Source organism: Penaeus japonicus, unplaced genomic scaffold (genome assembly GCF_977035675.1).
Source record: "Penaeus japonicus unplaced genomic scaffold, GWHDUDI00000001_assembly GWHDUDI00000030, whole genome shotgun sequence".
Classification (NCBI taxonomy): Eukaryota; Metazoa; Arthropoda; class Malacostraca; order Decapoda; family Penaeidae; genus Penaeus; species Penaeus japonicus.
The window spans coordinates 54,624-60,199 of record NW_028234432.1 but is presented as its reverse complement, the minus strand read 5'-3'; positions in this window follow the sequence as shown (position 1 = coordinate 60,199).

Here is a 5,576-nt window from a genome sequence, read left to right as displayed (position 1 = left end):
CTCTCTCTCTCCTCTCTCTCTCTCTCTATTTCTCTCTCATTCTCTCCCTCCCTCCAATCACTCACTCACACCCTTCTCCTTCTCTTCTTTCTTCTCTCCTCCTATTCTTCCTTTTCCCCTTCTCTCTCTCTACTCACTTCTCCCTCTTTCCCTCCCATATCCATTTTATCTTTCTCTCTTCGTCTCTCCTTGCTATCCTCATATTTTCTCTCCCTGACCCGTCGTTTTTCCACACCCGTCCGCATTTTCAAGGGGAAGGAGAGAGACGGGGTGAGGTGAGAAGGATGGGTGGAAAGGGAGCTGATAAGAAGACGAGGAAACGAGATTAGGGGGAATGGAAGGGAAAGAGAAAATGCAAAACAAAAATTATATTCGGCCAAGAATAAAACGTATGAGAAATTAGAACGATTACATGAAATAGAACTTATGTTGCAGGATATTAGATTAAGAATCAGGACATGAAAAAGAAAAGAAAAGAAAAAGAAACGAAAACGATTGGAAAAAGAAACAGAAGAAGAAAAAAATCACGAGAAAGACCAAGAAAAGAAAGGAAATTTTTCCCCCGGGCGGTTTGCTAGTGGCGTGCTTATTGCAGAGGATGCACACGCGATGCCGACCTCCCATCTCTGTGCTGTTGTCATCTGCAAGCTGTTATTCCCCGTTGCACAACTTGCCGCCTTGTCAATCTCACCCTCACCCGTTGAACAAGATATCTCCTCCCCATGGAAATAGGAAAACGTTGCAAGATAATGTTGTTTTATTTTTTCCTCTTGTTTCAAAGGAATTTCGAAAGGGCAACCGAGGGAGGACATCCGATTAAGGCGGGGGACCCTTTCTCTGGCACTTAGGTAAAAATTGTGGGATGAATTTGGTTCCGCTGGTTGGCCCGCGGAGGAGATGGCGGTGATGAAAGTTCGCGGCAGTCGTGGCGTGGCGTTACGGAACGCTCATCCGCTCGTCTTGTTTACTTTGGGATTACAAGATCTTTTTTTTTTTTTTGTATTTTGTAATTTTGTATTTTGTCTGATGTTTTTTCTCGCTTTTCTGTCTTTGCGTTGGTGTGGCACACTGTAAGGGTGGTGTGTGAGAGTGATTGGTCTGCCGAGGTGAGTGAGAGAGAGAAGATGAGAGAGAGAGAGGGAGAGAGGTTGAGGAGAAGGAGAAGGAGAGAGGAGAGAGAGAGAGAGAGAGAGAATCCTCGACTCTAGGGTAAACACGGGCCGCAGTTGATTTGCTCTTTTGCGTGTACGCTCTCTCTTGTTCCATTCCTCTGAATTACACTAGAATATAATTATTCATATGATACACTAAATTCGGTAATGTAAAATATTGGCATGACCATTTATCAAATACTTCAGTGCCTGCCCTCGCCTGAGTAGTACGCTGGGCCGCGGTAGGTAACATAGAATGAACTTTGTAATTAGTTTCTTCTCAACCGCTATACTAGGGGGGGGGGGATACACCGTACACGTGTTTCCTCTTTCCCAATCTCCTCTCCTCATTTTTCGAGACATTGTTCTTCGGAGGATGAAGGAACAGCTTACGTCACTCATGGGAGATAAATATGTATGCCTGGCGACGCGCGTCTCGATCTGTGGTGCTGTGGGTATCGTTCTACCTCTCGTTCGTGATTTCTTGTTTGTTTTATTAGTGTTTCATTCTTTGTTATTATTATCGTTGATTAGTTGTATTAGTACTAGTTGTTGTTGGTGTTGTTATTGTAAGTCGTAGCAGGAGTAGTTCTTGTTGTATTTCGTGTTAATCGTAACGCCACTTTTTTTCTACGTATCTCAATTTGTCCCAGTTTCGGATCTCTTCTGCTTCGACTCGTTCTAATATGCAAATCGTCTATCTAGCTCGGAATCTTTATCCTTCTCTCTCCTCTCTCTCTCTCCTCTCTCTCACTCTCTTCTCCTCTCTCTCTCTCTCTTCTCTCTCTCTCTCTCTCTCTCTCTCTTCTCTCTCTCTCTCTCTCTCCTTTCCCCCACGGCTAAGGATAGAGAACGCTTACTGTAATCCTTCGACGGTGTGATTCTCCAAAACAGAGACCGAAGGATTACTCTTTCATGGCGAGAGGTGGAGAATTGGTAGTTATTTGATATTAGTGGTGATACTAAAAGATGAATGATAATGACAATTAGGAATAATTATTCATAATGATGGTTAAAGATATAGTAATCATTAATCATAACAGATTATCATTAATCGCCATTTTCCTTATGGCCCCCGGTGGTTCTCTTATTCGCCATTACCCCTTTTCACAGATCGGAAACAGAGTGAGGCATCAGATTGAATAGTGAGGAATGGAAATAGGGGGGGGTGGCGAGGGTATGGAACGAAGGAATGGTGGAAGGATGTGGAGGAGGGAGAGGTATAGTGGGATGTGAACGAGAAATAGGGGAATGGGAGGAAGAAGATACTATATATATATATATATATATATTATTATATGTGATACGCATGCTGGGGTTTTGTGTGTGTGTGTGTGTGTGTGTGTGTGTGTGGTGCGCGTGTGTGCGCCCCACCCCACGTCCCCGACGCATACGATGAGCCCCAGACAGAGAGGCGAGAGAGGAAAAAGAAGAAAAGAGCAGAAAACTATAGAAAAGAAAAAGAACGAAAGAAAAAAAGAAGGAAAGAAAGAATAAGGGATGAGAGAGGGAGAGAGAGAGCGAGGGACGTGATTACCAGGCCAAAGAACCGGGTGAAGTGATGAGAGGGAAAGGAGTAATGAGAATGGAAGAACGTAGAAAGGATGAATAAAGAGGGGCTAAATATAGAACGTATATAAGAAAGGGATGAAGTAATTTGCGAAGAGACGCGGGAGACGGGTCAAAGGGACAAGGAAAAGAAAGTGGAAAAGATGAACAGAGAAAGCGACAAATAAAGATAGATTGATATAAATATATAGATAGATTAAAGAAGACGCTATAAAGAAACCGGAGAAGAGGGGAGAAGTACAAAGGTAGAGTAACATGAGAAGACGAGAAGGAAAGATAAAAAAGGTGAATAGAAACTGACCGATAAAGGTGAGAGAGGAGAGCGGTGGGAAAGAGTGGTGATTAGAGAGAGATGGGGAGACAGAGAGAGATGAGAGAGAGAGAAAGAGATGAGGGAGAGGTGAGAGAAAGGAGATTGGCGAGAGGAGGCGAAAGAGATGAGGGAGAGAGAGATGAGAGAGAGAGAAAGAGATGAAGAGAGAGAGAAAGAGATTGATTGGAGAGAGAGAGAGGTGAGAGAGACGGAAGAGAGGAGTTTCAGTTGAGAGAGAAGATGGAGAGAGAGCTGAGAGGAATGGAAGGAGAGAAGAGGAGACGACGATGAGAGAGAGAGAGAGAGAGGAGAGAGAGAAAGGGAAATAAATCACATGTCCAGACTTTTTCGATCCTGTGCCGTGTTTATAATAATTAGCTAGTTAATTAAATTTATTCATTTTTTTCTCCGGCCGGTAATTACACATCGCGTCGTCGGGGTCGGGGAGCGGAGAGCCCCTCCCCCTCCCCCTCGCCCCTCCTGTCCCCCCATGGTCCTTACCTGTCCCACCCTACCCCCCCTCACCCCCCAACCCACCCACCCCCATGACCTGCTCTGATGCAATTATTGGTCGCGAGGAAATTGCATAAGGGTGAGGGTGCTTTAGGGTGCAAAGGGGTGAGAGGGGTGGGGATGGGCGGGGTCGGTGGGAGTGAGGGTAGGAGGGCGGGGGGGGGGTAGGGGGAGGGTAGGTTAGGTATTAAGGGGGTGGGGAGGGGGTAGGATGTTTTAGGGGTGGAGGCGGGAGAGAGAGGGTGGTGTGGGTGGGTCTGTATGGTCCGTGGTAGTGATAAGCCGTTGCGGTGGTATTTTTTTTTTTTTTTTTTTTTTTTTTTTTTTTCTACATAATTCTGTAGTAGGGGAATGTTCTTTTTCGTTTTTCTCCGTCCTCTTCTCCTCCTGGTCCTTCTTCTTCTCCTTCTTTTCCTATTCTCATTCTTTTTTCCTTCCATTTTTTTTTCCTCTTCTGCTTTTTTTTCTTCTTCCTCTTTCTTCTCTTTCTCCTCCTCCTCCTTTCCCCCATCCCCCTCCTCCCCATCCACCTTCCCCCTCCCTTTCTCCTCCTTATCCCCATCTTCCTCTCCCTCCTCCTTCTTCTTCTTCTTCTTCTCCTCCTTCTTCTCCTTCTTTCCCCCTTTTCCCCTCCCCTTCCCCTTCCCCTCCTTCTTAAACTTTTCCTATTTTTTCTCTCATTTTGTTTTATTCTTTTTATTTACTACTTTGTTTTCATATCATTATTTATTTGTTTGTTTGTGTTTGTTTATCAGATAGAGGGGAAGGAAGGTGTGTGAGACAAAGTAACAGAGAGAGAGAGAGAAAGAAAGAAAGAAAGAGAAACAGAAAGAGAAAGAGAAAGAAATTTTCTTCCCTTCCCACAAGAGTGATGCTTAAGCGCGGGAAACAGACAAGAAAATAAGAAGAAAAAAAATGCAGATGTAATTCCAGGTTTTTCCAAAACTCAAAGGCAGGCGGAGATGCGTACGAAAGTTTGCCGCCGAAAATCAAGGGGAAAGTTAAGTCCTGCTATTTTTCTAAGTGTGTGGGGGGGGGGGGGGGGGGGGGGGAAAGGAGAGGAGAAAAGGAATGAAAGGAAAGGAAAGAAGAGGAGAGGAGAAAGGGAATGAATGGAGAGGAGAGGAAAAGTGGAAGGAAAGGAAAGGAAAGAAGAGGAGAGGAGAAAGGGAATGAAAGGAGAAGAGAGGAAAAAGGGAAGGAAAGAAGAATAAAGGAAAGGAAAGGAAATAAGAGGAGAGGAGAAAGGGAATGAAAGGAGAGGAGAGGAAAAAGGGAAGGAAAGAAGAGGAGAGGAGAAAGGGAATAAAAGGAAGAGGAGAGGAAAAGGAGTGAAAGGAAAGGAAAGAAGAGGAGAGGAGAAAGGGAATGACAGGAGAGGAGAGGAAAAAGGGGAGGAAAGGAAAGGAAAAGAAAGGAAAGGAGAGGGAAGGGAAGGGGGAAAGGGGGCGTGGCTACTTCTTGGCACTCGGCGTTGATCTTGAAATAGATGTTTGAATAGATGTATGATTTAGAGGTAGATGTATGTTTAGAAGAGCATTTAGAAGTAGATGTTTGTGTTTGAGGTTGGTGAAGAGTTGGGTGGGTTGTAGTAAGTGGGTTTCTCTTGCCTATCTGCTCTATCTCTCCTCTTTCTCTTCCACTTCCATCTCTCTCTTCACTCCTTCTTTTTTCTCTTTCACAGCTTTTAAAAAACCCCTCTCTCTCCTCATCCCTTCATTCATCAATTTCCCTCCATTTATGTATATCTCTATCTTTCTTCTCTAATCTGCTCTACCTCTTTTCATATAAACCATCCATCTTTCATTTGTCTTTTACCTCCACTCTCCACTCCCCACCTTCACTTTCTCGCTTTTTTTCCCTTTCTCCATCCCTCGCCTCGCTCCTCTCTCCCTCCCCACAAAACCTCCTTCTCCTGTCCCTCACTCTCTACACAAACCCTTCCAACATTCATTAATCTATCCCAGATCCACCTCCTCTTCTCCCCCCCATCCTCCTGTCCACCTCACCACCCAGCCTCCCGTCTCCTC